The sequence below is a fragment of the Triticum dicoccoides genome, chromosome 1B (genome assembly GCF_002162155.2).
Source record: "Triticum dicoccoides isolate Atlit2015 ecotype Zavitan chromosome 1B, WEW_v2.0, whole genome shotgun sequence".
Taxonomy (NCBI): Eukaryota; Viridiplantae; Streptophyta; class Magnoliopsida; order Poales; family Poaceae; genus Triticum; species Triticum dicoccoides.
The window spans coordinates 72,026,408-72,046,366 of record NC_041381.1 but is presented as its reverse complement, the minus strand read 5'-3'; positions in this window follow the sequence as shown (position 1 = coordinate 72,046,366).

The window sequence follows — 19,959 nt, the reverse complement described above, 5'->3', positions numbered from 1 at the left end:
TGGGTCCCCTGGTCAGCCTCGGGTGGCCCCTAGCTTTATATGCCTCTAAAACCCTCCATCTCTGATTTTGTACGACATGGAGGCGCTACCACCATCATTTTCCTCTCGGAGTGCCTCTGGAGGCTATGTTATTGCCTCCGGAGAGAAGGATTCTTTAGTGACATCATCATCAAACCCTTCTCCATCATCACCATAATGTTTTCCCCTACTATGTGTGAGTAATCCGCTATAGGCACATCTGATGCACTACTAGGGAATAGCTTATAGGCAGACGCTTACTAGTAGCGTGGGTTTAGACCCCTCGCTATTGCTACTTACTAGTAGCGTGGGTTTATACCCCCCGCTACTACTAAGTTGATAGTAGTAGCGCGGGTTTATAACCCTCGCTACTACTAAGTGATTTCCACCGTGCCCCTCGGGACCAGCCGTAGTAGTACCGTGGGTTATAAACCCACGCTACTACTAAGTTGATAGTACTAGCTGAAGGAAATATGCCCTAGAGGCAATAATAAAGTTGTTATTTATATTTCCTTATATCATGATAAATGTTTATTATTCATGCTAGAATTGTATTAACCGGAAACTTAGTACATGTGTGAATACATAGACAAACAGAGTGTCACTAGTATGCCTCTACTTGACTAGCTCATTGAATCAAAGATGGTTATGTTTCCTAGCCATAGACATGAGTTGTCATTTGATTAACGGGATCACATTATTGGAGAATGATGTAATTGACTTGACCCATTCCGTTAGCTTAGTATTTGATCGTTTAGTATATTGCTATTGCTTTCTTCATGACTTATACATGTTCCTATGACTATGAGATTATGCAACTCCCGAATACTGGAGGAACACTTTGTATGCTACCAAACGTCACAACGTAACTGGGTGATTATAAAGGTGCTCTACAGGTGTCTCCGATGGTACTTGTTGAGTTGGCATAGATCGAGATTAGGTATCTTTGGGCCCTCTCGGCAATGAACATCACTATAGGCCTTGCAAGCAATGTGACTAATGAGTTAGTTGCGGGATGATGCATTGCGGAACGAGTAAAGAGACTTGCGAGTAACGAGATTGAACTAGGTATTGAGATACTGACGATCGAATCTCGAGCAATAACATACCGATGACAAAGGGAACAACGTATGTTGTTATGCGATTTGACCGATAAAGATCTTCGTAGAATATGTAGGAGCCAATATGAGCATCGAGGTTCCGCTATTGCTTATTGACCAGAGATGAGTCTTGGTCATGTCTACATAGTTCTTGAACCCGTAGGGTCCGCACGCTTAACATTCAGTGACGATCAGTATTATGAGTTTATGTGTTTTGATGTACCGAATGTTGTTCGGAGTTCCGGATGAGATCAGGGACATGACGAGGAGTCTTGAAATGTTCGAGACGTAAAGATCGATACATTGGAAGGCTATATTCGGACATCAGAAAGGTTCTGAGTGGTTCGGGTATTTATCGGAGTACCGGAGAGTTACGAGAATTCGCCGGGGAGTATATGGGCCTTATTGGACTTTAGGGGAGAGAGAGGGGCTGCCTAGGGCAGGCCGCGCGCCCCCCAAGGCCTAGTCCAAATTGGACTAGGGGGAGGGGCAGCGCCCCCTCCTTCCTTTTCCTCTCTCTTCCCCTTCCTTCTCTCCTACTCCTACTACTTGGAAGGGGGAATCCTACTCCCGGTGGGAGTAGGACTCCCCAGGGCACGCCATAGTAGAGGGCCGGCCTCCTCCTCCCTCCATCCTTTATATACATGGCCAGGGAGCACCCCATAGACACACAAGTTGATCATTGATCTCTTAGCTGTGTGCGGTGCCCCCTCCACCATAATCCACCTCAGTCATATCATCGTAGTGCTTAGGCAAAGCCCTGCGCCGGTAGGTTCATCATCACCGTCATCACGCCATCGTGCTGACGAAGCTCTCCCTTGAAGCTCTACTAGATCGTGAGTTCGTGGGACGTCACCGAGCTGAACGTGTGCAGATCGTGGAGGCGTCGTATGTTCGGTACTAGGATCGGTCGATCGTGAAGATGTACGACTACATCGACCACATTGTCATAACACTTCCGCTTACGGTCTACCAGGGTAGGTGGACTACACTCTCCCCTCTCATTGCTATGCATCATGTTGCGTGTGCGTAGGAATTTTTTTGAAATTACTACGTTACCCAACAGTGGCATCCGAGCCAGGTTTATGCGTAGATGTTATATGCACGAGTAGAACACAAGTGAGTTGTGGGTGATAATGGTCATACTTTGATTCAGCGGTATTGTTGGATGAAGCGGCCCGGACCGACATTACGCGTACGCTTACGTGAGACTGGTTCTACCGATGTGCTTCGCACACAGGTGGCTGGCGGGTGTCAGTTTCTCCAACTTTAATTGAATCGAGTGTGGCTACGCCTGGTCCTTGTTGAAGGTTAAAACAACACATACTTGACAAAAATCGTTGTGGTTTTTTATGTGTAGGTAAGAACGGTTCTTGCTAAGCCCGTAGCAGCCACGTAAAACCTGCAACAACAAAGTAGAGGACGTCTAACTTGTTTTTGCAGGGCTTGTTGTGATGTGATATGGTCAAGACGTGATGAGATATAAGTTGTTGTATGAGATGATCATGTTTTGTTGAAGTTATCGGCAACTGGCAGAAGCCTTATGGTTGTCTCTTTATTACATAAGATGCAAGCGCCAAATAATTGCTTTACTTTATCGCTATGCGATAGAAATAGTTGCAAGAGCAATAGTTGGCGAGACGACCATGTGATGACACATTGATATAGATCAAGATGATGGAGATCATGGTGTCATGCCGGTGATGAAGGAGATCATGACGATGCTTTGGAGATGGAGATCAAAGGCACAAGATGATGATGGCCATATCATGTCACATATTTTGATTGCATGTGATGTTTATTTTTTATACATCTTATTTTGCTTAGTTCGGCGGTAGCTTTATAAGATGATCCCTTACTAAAATTTCAAGGTATAAGTGTTCTCCCTGAGTATGCACCATTGCGACAGTTCTTCGTGCTGAGACACCACGTGATGGTCGGGTGTGATAAGCTCTACGTTCACATACAATGGGTGCAAGCCAGTTTTTCACACGCGGAATACTCGGGTTAAACTTGACGAGCCTAGCATATGCAGTTATGGCCTCGGAACACTGGAGACCGAAAGGTCGAGCATGAATCATATAGTAGATATGATCAACATAGTGATGTTCACCATTGAAAACTTCTCCATCTCACATGATGATCGGACATGGTTTAGTTGATTTGGATCACGTGATCATTTAGATGACTAGAGGGATATCTATCTAAGTGGGAGTTCTTAAGTAATATGATTAATTGAACTTAAATTTATCATGAACTTAGTCCTAATAGTATTTGCATATCTATGTTGTAGATCAATAGCTCACAAATAGCTTCCCCGTTTTATTTTGATATGTTCCTAGAGAAAACTAAGTTGAAAGATGTTAGTAGCAATGATGCAGATTGGATTCGTGATCTGAGGATTATCCTCATTACTGCACAGAAGAATTGTGTCCTTGATGCACCGCTAGGTGACAGACCGATTGCAGGAGCAGATGCAGACGTTATGAATGTTTGGAAAGCTCGATATGATGACTACTTGATAGTTTAGTGCACCATGCTTTACGGCTTAGAATCGAGGCTTCAAAGATGTTTTGAACACCACAGAGCATATGAGATGCTCCAAGAGTTGAAATTAGTATTTCAAACTCATGCCCATGTTGAAAGGTATGAGACCTTTGACAAGCACTTTGCCTACAAGATGGAGGAGAATTGCTCAGCTAGTGAGCATGTGCTCAGAATGTCTGAGTACTACAATCACTTGAATCAAGTGGGAGTTAATCTTCCAGATAAGATAGTGATTGACAGAGTTCTCTAGTCACTATCACCAAGTTACTAGAACTTCGTGATGAACTATAATATGCAAGGGATGACGAAAGTAATTCCCAAAGCTCTTCGCGATGCTGAAATCGGCGAAGGTCGAAATCAAGAAAAAGCATCAAGTGTTGATGGTTGGCAAGACCACTGGTTTCAAGTAAAAGGGCAAGGGAAAGAAAGGGAACTTCAAGCAAGTTGACACTCCCATGAAGAAGCCCAAAGCTATACCCAAGCCTGAAACTGAGTGCTTCTACTGCAAAGGGAATAGTCACTGGAAGCGGAACTACCCTAGATACATGGCGGATAAGAAGGATGGCAAAGTGAACAAAAGATATATTGGATATACATGTTATTGATGTGTACTTTACTAGTGTTTATAGCAACCCCTCGGTATTTGAGACTGGTTCAGTTGCTAAGAGTAGTAACTCAAAATGGGAGTTGCAAAATAAATAGAGACTAGTTAAGGGTGAGGTGATGATGTGTGTTGGAAGTGATTCCAAAGTTGATAAGATCACCATCGCCACTCCCTTTACCTTCGGGATTAGTGTTGAACCTAAAATAAATGTTATTTGGTATTTGCGTTGAGCATGAATATGATTGGATCATGTTTATTGCAATACGGTTATTCATTTAAGTCAAAGAATAATTGTTGTTCTATTTACATGAATAAAACCTTCTATGGTCATACACTCAATATATATTCATAATATAGAAGCCAAAAGATGCAAAGTTAATAATGATAGTGCAACTTATTTGTGGCACTGCCGTTTAGGTCACATTGGTGTAAAGCGCATGAAGAAACTCCATGCTAATGGGCTTTTGGAATTACTTGATGCTTGCAAACCATGCCTTATGGGCAAGATGACTAAGACTCCGTTCTCCGGAACAATGGAGCGAGCAACTAACTTATTGGAAGTAATACATACTGATGTATGCGGTTCGATGAGTGTTGAGGCTCGCGGCGGGTATCGTTATTTTCTGACCTTCACAGATGATTTGAGCAGATATGGGTATATCTACTTGATGAAACATAAGTCTGAAACATTTGAAAAGTTCAAAGAATTTCAGAGTGAAGTGGAAAATCATCGTAACAAGAAAATAAAGTTTCTATGATCATATCATGGAGGAAAATATTTGAGTTACGAGTTTGGTCTTCATTTGAAACAATGCGGAATAGTTTCACAACTCACGCCACCTGGAACACCACAGCGTAATGGTGTGTCCGAACATCGTAACTGTACTTTATTAGATATGGTGCAATCTATGATGTCTCTTACCGATTTACCTCTATCGTTTTGGGGTTATGCATTAGAGACAGCTGCATTCACGTTAAAAAGGGCACCATCTAAATCCATTGAGACAACACCTTATGAACTGTGGTTTGGCAAGAAACCCAAGTTGTCATTTTTAAAGTTTGAGGCTGCGATGCTTATGTGAAAAAGCTTCAACCTGATAAGATTGAACCTAAATCGGAGAAATGTGTCTTCATAGGATACCCAAAAGAGACTGTTGGGTACACCTTCTATCACAGATCCGAAGGCAAGATCTTTGTTGCTAAGAATGGATCCTTTCTGGAGAAGTAGTTTCTCTCTAAAGAAGTGAGTGGGAGGAAGGTAGAACTTGATGAGGTAATTGTACCTTCTCCCGAATTGGAATGTATTTCTTCACTAAAATTAGTTCAAGTGATGCTTACACCAATTAGTGAGGAAGTTAATGATGATGATCATGAAGCTTAGGATCAAGTTACTACCGAACCGCGTAGGTCAACCAGAGTACGTTCTGCACCAGAGTGGTACGGTAATCCTATTCTGGAGTTCATGTTACTTGACCATGACGAACCTACAAACTATGTGGAAGCTATGATGAGCCCAGATTCCGCGAAATGGCTTGAGGCCATGAAATCTGAGATGGGATCCATGTATGAGAAAAAAGTGTGGACTTTGGTTGACTTGCCCAATTATTGGCAAGCCATAGAAAATAAATGGATCTTCAAGAGGAAGACAGACGCTGATAGTAGTGTTACTATCTACAAAGCTAGACTTGTCGAAAAAGGTTTTTGACAAAGTTCAAGGTGTTGACTACGATAAGATTTTCTCACTCGTAGCGATACTTAAGTCTGTCCGAATCATGTTAGCAAATTGGCACATTTTATGAAATCTGGCAAATGGATGTGAAAACTACATTCCTTAATGGATGTCTTAAAGAAGAGTTGTATATGATGCAACCAGAAGGTTTGGTCGATCCTAAAGGTGCTAACAAAATGTGCAAGCTCCAACAATCCATCCATGGACTGGTGCAAAGCATCTCATAGTTGGAATATACGCTTTGATGAGTTGATCAAAGCATATAGTTTTATACAGACTTGCGGTGAAGCATGTATTTAGAAGAAAGTGAGTGGGAACACTACAACCTTTCTGATAAGTATATGTGAATGCCATATTGTTGATCGGAAATGATGCAGAATTTTCTGGAAAGCATAAAGGAGTGTTTGAAAGGAGTTTTTCAAAGAAAGACCTTGGTGAAGCTGCTTACATATTGAGCATCAAGATCTATTGAGATAGATCAAGGCGCTTGATAAGTTTTTTCAATGAGTACATACCTTGACAAGTTTTTGAAGTAGTTCAAAATGGAACAGTCAAAGAAGGAGTTCTTGCCTGTGTTGCAAGGTGTGAAGTTGAGTAAGACTCAAAGCCTGACCACGATAGAAGATAGAGAGAGAATGCAAGTCATTCCCTATGCCTCAGTCATAGGTTCTATAAAGTATGCCATGCTGTGTACCAGACCTATTATATACCCTGCCCTGAGTTTGGCAAGGGAGTAAAATAGTGATCTAGGAGTAGATCACTGGACAGTGGTCAAAATTATCCTTATAGGACTAAGGAGATATTTCTCGGTTATGGAGGTGATAAAAAAAGGTTCGTCGTAAAGAGTTATGTCGATGCAAGTTTTTGACACCAATCCGGATGACTCTAAATCTCAATCTGGATACATATTGAAAGTGGGAGCACTTAGCTAGAGTAGCTCCGTGTAGAGCATTGTAGACATATAAATTTGCAAAATACATACGGATCTGAATTTGGCAGACCCGTTGACTAAACTTCTCTCACAAGCAAAACATGATCACACCTTAGTGCTCTTTTGGTGTTCATCACATGGCGATGTAAACTAGATTATTGACTCTAGTAAACTCTTTGAGTGTTGGCACATGACGATGTGAACTATGGGTGTTAATCACATGGTGATGTGAACTGTGGATGTTAAATCACATGGCGATGTGAACTAGATTATTGACTCTAGTGCAAGTGGGAGACTAAAGGAAGTATGCCCTAGAGGCAATAATAAATTTATTATTTATATTTCCTTATATCGTGATAAATGTTTATTATTCATGCTAGAATTGTATTAACCAGAAACTTAGTACATGTGTGAATACATAGACAAACAGAGTGTCACTAGTATGCCTCTACTTGACTAGCTCATTGAATCAAAGATGGTTATGTTTCCTGGCCATAGACATGAGTTGTCATTTGATTAACGGGATCACATCATTGGAGAATGATGTGATTGACTTGACCCATTCCGCTAGCTTAGCATTTGATCGTTTAGTATATTGCTATTGCTTTCTTCATGACTTATACATGTTCCTATGACTATGAGATTATGCAACTTCCGAATACCGAAGGAACACTTTGTGTGCTACCAAATGTCACAACATAACTGGGTGATTATAAAGGTGCTCTACAGGCGTCTCCGATGGTACTTGTTGAATTGGCATAGATCGAGATTAGGATTTGTTACTCCGATTGTCGGAGAGGTATCTCTGGGCCCTCTCGGTAATGCACATCACTATAAGCCTTGCAAGCAATGTGACTAATGAGTTAGTTGCGGGATGGTGCATTGCGTAACGAGTAAAGAGACTTGCCGATAACGAGATTGAACTAGGTATTGAGATACCAACGATCGAATCTCGGGCAAGTAACATACCGATGACAAAGGGAACAACGTATGTTGTTATGCGGTTTGACCGATAAAGATCTTCGTAGAATATGTAGGAGCCAATATGAGCATCCAGGTTCCGCTATTGGTTATTTACCGGAGATGAGTCTCGGTCATGTCTACATAGTTCTTGAACCCGTAGGGTCCGCACGCTTAACGTTCGGTGACAATCAGTATTATGAGTTTATGTGTTTTGATGTACCGAAGGTTGTTCGGAGTCCCGGATGAGATCAGAGACATGACGAGGAGTCTCAAAATGTTCGAGACGTAAAGATCGATATATTGGAAGGTTGTATTGGGACATCGGAAAGGTTCTGAGTGGTTCAGGTATTTATCAGTGTACCGGAGAGTTACGAGAATTCGCCGGGGAGTATATGTCCTTATTGGGCTTTAGGGGAGAGAGAGAGGGGCTGCCTAGAGCAGGCCGCGCGCCCCCCAAGGCCTAGTCCAAATTGGACTAGGGGGAGGGGCAGTGCCCCCTCCTTCCTTCTCTTTTCTCTTCCCCTTCCTTCTCTCCTACTCCTACTACTTGGAAGGGGGGAATCCTACTCCCGGTGGGAGTAGGACTCCCCAGGGCGCGCCATAGTAGAGGGCCGGCCTCCTCCTCCCTCCATCCTTTATATACCTGGCCAGGGAGCACCCCGTAGACACACAAGTTGATCATTGATCTCTTAGCCGTGTGCAGTGCCCCCTCCATCATAATCCACCTCGATCATATCGTCGTAGTGCTTAGGCGAAGCCCTGCGCTGGTAGCTTCATCATCACCGTCATCACGCCGTCGTGCTGACGAAGCTCTCCCTTGAAGCTCTACTGAATCGTGAGTCCGTGGGATGTCACCGAGCTGAACGTGTGCAGATCGCGGAGGTGCCGTACATTCGGTACTAGGATCGGTCAATCATGAAGACGTACGAATACATCAACCGCATTGTCATAACGCTTCCGCTTATGGTCTACGAGGGTACGTGGACTACACTCTCCCCTCTCGTTGCTATGCATCACCATGATCTTGCGTGTGCGTAGGATTTTTTTAAAATTACCACGTTACCCAATAGTAGCGCGGGTTATAAACCCCACACTACTACAAAGTGGTCTCCACCATGCACCTGCGACATGCCATAGTAGTAGCGTTGGATTAGCGTGGGGTATAAACCCAACGCTACGACTAATGATGCCGCCACCTCTGCCTCTCACCCCTCCTCTGCCTTTCACTCCCCTGACGTCTCTCCTCGTCCTCCACTCCCCACAATTCCCCCAACCAACCCTGTTGCCGCCGCCGACACCGACAACCTCCTCTCCCCCAACCCCACCACTGGCGCCCCCACCTCACCAGCAGTCATTGCCATGGATAGAGCCGCAGCCTCTCTTGGCGCCCGAAGCCCTAGCTCAGGCCGTCGCGACCCACCCACTGCGTCCCATGTTCACGTGCGAGATCCGTGTCCTGCGTTCATGGCCAAGTGGGCGTCCCGCGCAGATCCTCCTCCTCGCTGTGCCCTTGTGCCGGCCTTGAACCCTAGCTAGGGACCCCCTTCTCCGGGCGTGGCGCGGCGCGGGGAGGGCTCCCTCTTGCCCGCTGCCGATGCAAATGGCCCGCTGGAGGTCCTGCTACTTGCTCCTCCGAATCTCCTCCTGCTGCTACTACTAGTGCGGACCGACGCCATGGAGGTGAGGTTCCCCCTTATCCTCTCTTTCTCTTCACCGCAGGCAGCCCCTGACCCCCTTGGATTCGATTTGGCAGGTCGTGTGTAGATGCCCCTGTTGAGAAGAGCTCCAGGATTGGGCTATCGCTGCTCCTTAAGCCTTGATGACTGGTAGCTTTCCATATCGCATAGACCACTTGTGCTCGCTTGGTGTCATTTTATTTTGAGAATCAGTACTACTTGCCCAATGTCCAGTAGCTTGTTTTATATGTTTGAGATCTAAATCAGTGATTCTCTAAGTATATTGAACTGAATCTCGCAAATGCTTTTGGCCTTCATATGCCTCTATCTAGAAAATTCAAGCCCCTTTCTGTTATGCTATTATGCCTCCCCACAAAATTCTTGGATCCCTCTCTCTTGCTACTTAACATGGTGTGCAAGTGTACAACTTATACATGAATACACTAGAAAAACATGATATGCTTTATTTGTTCTCGTATAAATCCAACAAAGTAGTAAATGCACTTGTCTTACATATATCACACAGAGTGGGGTAACCTCTGCAAATAGAAAGCAGGCAATTTTCCTTCAGTAGCAATGATTCTGCATATAGATACAAAAAATGTTTGATTGCTTACATATTAAAGCGTTGCTGCAGGGAAAATGCCTCCACTACCATTGCAATAACCTTTTCTTGGCACTACTAGTGACCAAGTCGGCATTTCTCTTCCACTGCCTTCAGTAACCTTTTCTCAGCCCCTGACCCCTGATGGCATTTCTCTTCTCCCCCTTACCCTCTGTTTGTCTCCTTCCTCCGACTGCTTGCTGCACCACAACAAGTAATTATTTTTTCAGAGAGGAGAAGAGGAGAGGTCTTGCAATCCAACTTACCTATATTCTTGAACAAGTGAAGCACAATACTTTGCAACACCTCAAGTTTCAGACTGAATAAATTATGTTGGCAACCTGTATTTGCAAAATTTATCCTGTATATGCATTGTGCTTTGATACGTCTCCAATGTATCTATAATTTATGAAGCATTCATGCTATTTTATTATCTATTTTGAATGTTTACGTGCTTTATTATACACTTTTATATTACTTTGGGGACTAACCTATTAATCGGAGGCCCAGCCCATATTGTTGTTTTATTGCCTGTTTTAGTATTTTGAAGAAAAGGAATATCAAATGGAGTCCAAACAGAATGAAACCTTCGGCAGAGTGATTTTTTTGGAAGAATATGATCCTGGAGACTTGGAGTTCACGTCAGAAGATCCTCGAGGAGGCCAGGAGATAGCCCCCCCTACTGGGCGCGCCCCCTGTCTCATGGGCCCCTCGAGGCTCCCCTGACCGACTTCTTTCACCTATATATTCCCTTATACCCTAAAAACATCGATGGAGAAGATAGATCGTGAGTTCTGCCGCCGCAAGCCTCTGTAGCCACCAAAAACCTCTTGGGAGCCCGTTTCGGCACCCTGCCGGAGGGGGAACCCATCACCGGTGGCCATGTTCATCATCCCGCCGCTATCCATGACGAGGAGGGAGTAGTTCACCCTCAGGGCTGAGGGTATGTACCAGTGGCTATGTGTTTGATCCCTCTCTCTAGTGTTCGCTCTATGGCATGATCTTGATGTATCGCGAGCTTTGCTATTATAGTTGGATTTATGATGTTTCTCCCCCTCTACTCTCTAGTGATGAATTGAGTTTTCCTCTTGAAGTTATCTTGTCGGATTGAGTCTTTAAGGATTTGAGAACACTTTATGTATGTCTTGCCGTGTTTATCTGTGGTGACAATGGGATATCACGTGCCACTTGATGTATGTTTTGGTGATCAACTTGCGGGTTCGGCCCATGAACCTATGCATAGGGGTTGGCACACATTTTCGTCTTGACTCTCCGGTAGAAACTTTGGGGCACTCTTTGAAGTACTTTGTGTTGGTTGGATAGATGAATCTGAGATTGTGTGATGCATATCATATAATCATGCCCACGGATACTTGAGGTGACAATGGAGTATCTATGTGACATTAGGGTTTTGATTGATTTGTGTCTTAAGGTGTTATTCTAGTATGAACTCTTGAATAGATTGATCCGAAAGAGTAACTTTGAGGTGGTTTAGTACCCTACCATAATCTCTTTTTTGTTCTCCGCTAATAGTGGCTTTGGAGTGACTCTTTGTTGCATGTTGAGGGATTGTTATATCATCTATCTATGTTATTATTGTTGAGAGAACTTGCACTAGTGAAAGTATGAACCCTATGCCTTGTTTCCTATCATTGCAATACCGTTTACGCTCACTTTTATCATTAGTTATCTTGCTGTTTTTATATTTTCAGATTACAAAAACCTATATCTACCATCCATATTGCACTTGTATCACCATCTCTTCGCTGAACTAGTGCACCTATACAATTTACCACTGTATTGGGTGTGTTGGGGACACAAGAGACTCTTTGTTATTTGGTTGCAGGGTTGTTTGAGAGAGACTATCTTCATCCTACGCCTCCCATGGATTGATAAACCTTAGGTCATCCACTTGAGGGAAATTTGCTACTGTCCTACAAACCTGTGCACTTGCAGGCCCAACAACGTCTACAAGAAGAAGGTTGTGTAGTAGACATCAAGCTCTTTTCTGGCGCCTTTGCCGGGGAGGCTAGGTAAGCGGCACTCACACCCCGTCAACTAAGCTCTTTCCTGGCGCCGTTGCCGGGGAGGTGAGTGCTTGAAGGTATATCTTTAGATCTTGCAATCGAATCTTTTTGTTTCTTGTTTTTATCACTAGTTTAGTTTATAAAAGAAAACTACAAAAAATGGATTTGAGTTTGTCTCATACGCTTCATCTTTTTAATATCTTTTGTGAGTATGATGGAAAGGAAAATTGTGCTCAAGTGCTAGAAGAAGAATGCATTAAAATGCTTGGTACTAAATCTTTGAATGATGAGCATGATTGCAATGTTGTTAGTATGAACTCTTTGAATATCCATAGTACTAATGATGATTGCACTAGTTATGATGAAAATGTCTCTTATAAGCATGTTGATTTTTGTGGAGTTGATTGGGTTTGCAAGTACACGCCAAATAGGGAAAATATATATTGCAAGAGGCATAAGTATTTAGAAACTAAAGGGTTGCAAGAAAGGCTAGATGTGAGTGCTGAAAATTTAAATTTCCTTTGCCGTACTTGTGAACTTTGCAATGAACGTGGTCATTTACATCTCCGATGCAAATTGTTTCATGATCGAATAGTGTCCAAAAATTGTGATGATTTGATTTCCCTTGCGCATTATAATGAACTTAGTTTGCTTTTGGGTTATGAAGAGTTTAAACGTTTAACTAAGCCTATTCTAGAATTTAATCTTGAGCATTTCCTTGATATTGATCTAGAAAAGATTTATATGTTTTGTGTGGAGAATTGCATTGAAAATCCTTATATTGCCAATTACCTAAAGAAAAGAAAGCAAATAGTAGATGATGAGAATACTAATGAAAGGGAAGAGACTTCCCGATCTCCTCCTATTATTTCTTATGATGAATCAGGTAACGAGGAGGAGCTTTCTATTCAACCAATCTCGTCAATAAGGAGCTCAAAGAGGAAGGTTGAACTCACACATAATGTGAAGAAGAGAAAAAAAAGAAGGAGCAACAAAGGTAGAAAGGTATCCCTCCCAAATGATGTTGCTCCTACTACTCATTGTGATGATGATAATTGCTATACTATTAGTGCTATTCATATTTTTAATGATGAGAGTGATTATGCTTATGATATGAAAGGGCCCAAACTTGGGGAAGCTATGTTTGATGAAGATGAAATATATGAAAATATATTTGCTGAAATTAATGTTTGTCCCAAGCTTGGGGATGCTATGTTTAATGAAGATGATATTTTTAGCATCCCAAGTTTTGATATGCAAAGTTGTTATGATGATAGCACGCCTCTTACGTATGATGGTTATATTGATGAAAGTGGGTTTGGAAGAGTGTCAACTTTAGGAAGTAGTGATCCCACTATTTTGGAGGATGTTGAATTTTATTGTGATGAATACGAAAGTGGATTTGGAAGAGTATCAACTTTATTTAGTGATTCCACTATGTTGGGAGAGGTTTCAATCAATTATGATGAGAACGAAGTTGCTACTTATGATGATTATTATGATGAAACTTATGCTATAAAAAGTAGTGATGATTATATTTACAAATCTTGTCATGATTATGATTACCCCTTTTCTGAACATTACTCTTTTAATGTGGAAACAATTTTTAGTGTTCAAGTTTCTTATGATACTCCCACTATTCCGAATGAGAAGAATTTTGCTTATGTGGATAGTAATAAAATTTCTATGCTTGTAGATCATGAAAAGAATGCTTTAGGTGCTGGTTATATTGTTGAATTCATTCAAGATGCTAATGAAAATTATTATGAGGGAGGAACTTATGCTTGTAGGAATTGCAATAATATCAAGTTGCCTCTCTATGTGTTGAAAATCTTGAAGCTATGCTTGTTTTACCTTCCTATGCTAGTTGATTATTGTTCCCATAAGTTGTTTTCTCACAAAATCCCTATGCATAGGAAGTATGTTAGACTTAAATGTGCTAGTCATATGCTTCATGATTCTCTCGTTATGTTTCAATTCTTATCTTTTATGTGAGCATCATTGTCATCATCATGCCTAGCTAGAAAGGCATTAAAGAAAAGCGCTTGTTGGAAGACAACCCAATATTTATCCTTACTGTTTTTGTGTGTCCACATGATTATGCTACTGTAATAATCATGTTTTATTTCTTTTGTTTCAATAAAGTGCCAAGTAAGACCTTTAGGATAGCTTACGGTGATAGTTGTGTTGATCCTGCTGAGAATCAGAAACATTTGCACCCAGTAAATTAGTTTTGTTAATTCACATACACGTGATTCTGATATGATTCTTTTTGATCTGGATTGGTACACAAATTTCTTAGGACTTCCTTATTTTGTAGGAGTTTTGGATTTCCAGAAGTGTACGTTTTAGACAGATTACTACAGACTGTTCTGTTTTTGACAGATTCTGTTTTCTATGTGTTGTTTGCTTATTTTGATGAATTTATGAGTTGTATCGGAGGGTATGAACCATAGATAAGTTTGAATACAGTAGATATTACACCAATATGAATTTATAATGAGTTCATTACAGTACCTAAGTGGTGGTTTTATTTTCTTATACTAACGGAGCTTACGAGTTTTCTGTTGAGTTTTGTGTTGTGGAGTTTTCAAGTTTTGGGTAAAGATTCGATGGACTATGGAATAAGGAGTGGTAAGAGCCTAACATTGGGTATGCCCAAGGCACCCCAAGGTAATATTCAATGACAACCAAGAGCCTAAGCTTGGGGATGCCCCGGAAGGCATCCCCTCTTTCGTCTTCGTTCATCGTTAACTTTACTTGGAGCTATATTTTTATTCACCACATGATATGTGTTTTACTTGGAGCGTCATTTTATTTTGTTAATATTTGTTTGCTGTTATTTATAATAATGTTTTGCATCTTTATTTTCAATAAAAATGTCAAGGATAGCCTTTACCATGCTTATTTTGCTAGTATACATGTTGCTGTTTGAAAACAGAAAGTTTACCACTGTTGCAAAAATTACCTAGAAAAGTCAGAGAATGATATAATGTTGAAACTTTTTGCATAATGAGCTCTGATAAATTTACTAAAGCGGGAATTTTATTTCATAATTTTTGGAGTTAGGGAAGTATTAATACTCTTGCATTCTTTACAGACTGTACTGTTTTGGCAGATTGCTATTATGTTTGCATTGTTTGCATATGTTAGCTTGTTTAATGATTCTATTGGAGGATAGGAGTATTAAATATGCAGAGACATTTAGTATTCAATGTTGAATAATAATGTTAGTGATTTGTTACAGTAGAAAATGATAAGGTTTTGCATTGGTTTATACTAACCTATCTCATGAGTTCTTGTTGAGTTTGGTGTGGATGAAGCTTTTGATAAAAAGAGAAACCATGATATGAGAGGAATTAAGGAGACACAAAAGTTCAAGCTTGGGGATGCCCAAGGCACCCCAAGATAATATTTCAAGAAGTCTCAAGCATCTAAGCTTGGGGATGCCCCGGTAGGCATCCCACCTTTCTTCTTCAACAACTATCGGTTAGTACCGGTTGAACCTAAGTTTTTGCTTCTTCACATGAGTTGTGCTATCCTTGCAATGTCATTTTATTTTGTTTTGCTTGCTGTTTGAATACAATACCAAGATCTGAAATTCTTTAATGGGGGAGAGTCTTCACATAGTTACATAATTGTTTAGCTACTCATTGATCTTCACTTATATCTTTTTGGAGTAGTTTTTCATTTACTCATGTGCTTCACTTATATCCTATGAGTAAATGGTTGAATGAGTTGATTGTCATAAATCTGAAATTACATATGTTTCATTTGCTTATCCCATGGGGAGTAATGACTTCACATCTAAGAAGTAGAGGTTGTAAATTTATTGAAGGTTAGCAATCATTGTATTTGTCATTTGAACAATTCATGAAAGAATATTGAAGGAAGAGAGAGTTCACATATAAATACACTATCCTAGACATCTTTTATAATTGGGAGCACTCATTAAGTATTACATGCTAAAGAGTTTATGTTGGACAAGGAAGACAACGTAATGGGTTATGTTTTCCGACATCTCAGTTAAAGTATATGGTCATGGATCATTCAAACATGTTGAGCTTGCTTTTACCCCTCATGCTAGCCAAAATTCCTTGCACCAAGTAGAGATACTACTTGTGCTTCCAATTATCCTAAAACCCAGTTTTTCCATGAGAGTCCACCATACCTACCTATGGATTGAGTAAGATCCTTCAAGTAAGTTGTCATCGGTGCAAGCAATAAAAATTGCTCTCTAAATATGTATGATCTTTTGGTGTGAAGAAAATAGCTTTATACGATCTTGTTATGGAAGCAATAAAAGCGACTGACTGCATAATAAAGGTCCATATACAAGTGGCAATATAAAGTGACATTCATTCGCATTAAGATTTTGTGGATCCAACCCTAAAAGTGCATGACAACCTCTGCATCCCTCTGCGAAGGGCCTATCTTTTACTTTATGTCTTTTACTTTTATGCAAGAGTCAAGGTGATCTTCACCTTTCCCTTTTTTCATTTTATCCTTTGGCAAGCACCTCGTGTTGGGAAGATCCTCATATATATATCCAATTGGATGTAAGTTAGCATGAACTATTATTGTTGACATCACCCAAAGGTGAATACGTTGGGAGGCAACACTATAAGCCCCTATCTTTCTCAGTGTCCGATTGAAACTCCATAACCATTAGTATTGCGTGAGTGTTTGAAATTGTAGAAGACTATATGATAGTTGAGTATGTGGAGTTTGCTATTCCTGAAAATAAGATGAATTGCAATTGTTTGATGACTGAGAATGAAGTTTGCTAGTTTCCAAGAAAGTTTATGGTCTATGCTTTGACATGTGAATTGCTTGTTACTTTATCGTGAGAAGTTTTATGAAATGAACTACTGTTATGACATATAATCATGCTAGAAAAGGTGATTGAAATTATCATTGATGAAACTTGTGCACCTCTAGCATTCACACTTCATAAATTCTTTCTTTATCATTTACCTACTCGAGGACGAGTAGGAATTAAGCTTGGGGATGCTGATACGTCTCCAACGTATCTATAATTTATGAAGCATTCATGCTATTTTATTATCTATTTTGAATGTTTACGTGCTTTATTATACACTTTTATATTACTTTTGGGACTAACCTATTAACCGGAGGCCCAGCCCATATTGCTGTTTTATTGCCTGTTTCAGTATTTTGAAGAAAAGGAATATCAAATGGAGTCCAAACGGAATGAAACCTTCGGCAGAGTGATTTTTTGGAAGAATATGATCCTGGAGACTTGGAGTTCACGTCAGAAGATGCTCGAGGAGGCCAGGATATAGGGGGTGTTGGGTAACGTAGTAATTTCAAAAAATTTCCTACGCACACGCAAGATCATGGTGATGCATAGCAACGAGAGGGGAGAGTGTTGTCCACGTACCCTCGTAGACCGAAATAGGAAGCGTTATGACAACGCGGTTGATGTAGTCGTACGTCTTCACCATCCGACCGATCCAAGTACCGAATGTACGGCACCTCCGAGTTCAGCACACGTTCAGCTCGATTACGATCCCTGGACTCCGACCCAGCAGGGTGTCAGGGATGAGTTCTGTCAGCACGACGGCGTGGTGACGAAGATGATGTTCTACCGATGCAGGGCTTCACCTAAGCACCGCTACAGTATGACTGAGGTGGAATATGATGGAGGGGGCACCGCACACGGCTAAGGAACGATCACGAAGATCAACTTGTGTGTCTAGAGGTGCTCCCTGCCCCCATATATAAAGGAGCAAGGGGGGAGGCCGGCCAGCCCTAGGGGGCGCGCCAAGGAGGGGGGGAGTCCTCCTCCTAGTGGGAGTAGGACTCCCCTTTCCTAGTCCAACTAGGAAGGAGGAAGGGGGAAGGAAAGAGAGGGAGAGGGAGAGGGAAAGAGGGGCCACGCCCCCCTCCCCTAGTCCATTTAGGACTCCCCATGGGAGGGGGAGCGCCACCTCCTGGGCTGCTGCCCTCAGGCCCACTAAGTCCCAATACTTCCCTGGGGGGTTCCGGTAACCCCTCCGACACTCCGGTTTTCTCCGAAATCACCCAGAACACTTCCGGTGTCCGAATATAGTCGTCCAATATATCAATCTTTATGTCTTGACCTTTTCTATACTCCTCGTCATGTCCGTGATCACATCCGGGACTCCAAACAACCTTCGATACATCAAAACTTATAAACTCATAATAAAACTATCATCGTAACGTTAAGCGTGCGGACCCTACTGGTTCGAGAACTATATATACATGACCTAGAACTGTTTCCGGTCAATAACCAATGGCGGAACCTGGATGCTCATATTGGCTCCTACATATTCTACGAAGATCTTTATCGGTCAAACCGCATAACAACATACGTTGTTCCCTTTGACATCGGTATGTTACTTGCCCGAGATTTGATCGTCGGTATCCAATACCTAGTTCAATCTCGTTATCGGCAAGTCTCTTTACTCATTATGTAATGCATCATTCCGTAACTAACTCATTAGCTACATTGCTTGCAAGGCTTATAGTGATGTGCATTACCGAGAGGGCCCAGAGATACCTCTCCGACAATCGGAGTGACAAATCCTAATCTCAAAATACGCCAACTCAACATGTACCTTCGGACACACCTGTAGAGCTCCTTTATAATCACCCGGTTACGTTGTGACGTTTGGTAGAACACAAAGTGTTCCTCCGGTAAACGGGAGTTGCATAATCTCATAGTTGTAGGAACTTTGTATAAGTCATGAAGAAAGCAATAGCAACATACTAAACGATCAAGTGCTAGGCTAACAGAATGGTTTAAGTCAATCACATCATTCTCCTAATGATGTGATCCCGTTAATCAAATGACAACACATGTCTATGGTTAGGAAACATAACCATCATTGATTAATGAGCTAGTTAAGTACAGGCATACTAGTGACATTAAGTTTGTCTATGTATTCACACATGTATCATGTTTCCGGTTAATACAATTCTAGCATGAATAATAAACATTTATCATGATATGAGGAAACAAATAATAACTTTATTATTGCCTCTAGGGCATATTTCCTTCAGCCCCCCCTACTGGGCGCGCCCCCTGTCTCATGGGCCCCTCGAGGCTCCCCTGACCGACTTCTTTCGCCTATATATTCCCTTATACCCTAAAAACATCGAAGGAGAAGATAGATCGGGAGTTCCACCGCCGCAAGCCTCTGTAGCCACCAAAAACTCTCGAGAGCCCGTTCCGGCACCCTGCCGGAGGGGGAACCCATCACCGGTGGCCATCTTCATCATCCCGGTGCTATCCATGACGAGGAGGGAGTAGTTCACCCTCGGGGCTGAGGGTATGTACCAGTAGCTATGTGTTTGATCTCTCTCTCTCGTGTTCTCTCTATGGCACAATCTTGATGTATCGCGAGCTTTGCTATTATAGTTCGATCTTATGATGTTTCTCCCCCTCTACTCTCTTGTGATGAATTGAGTTTTCCTCTTGAAGTTATCTTGTCGGATTGAGTCTTCAAGGATTTGAGAACACTTGATGTATGTCTTGCCGTGTTTATCTATGGTGACAATGGGATATCACGTGCCACTTGATTTATGTTTTGGTGATCAACCTGTGGGTTCCGCCCATGAACCTATGCATAGGGGTTGGCACACGTTTTTGTCTTGATTCTCCGGTAGAAACTTTGGGGCACTCTTTGAAGTACTTTGTGTTGGTTGGATAGATGAATCTGAGATTGTGTGATGCATATCGTATAATCATGCCCACAGATACTTGAGGTGAC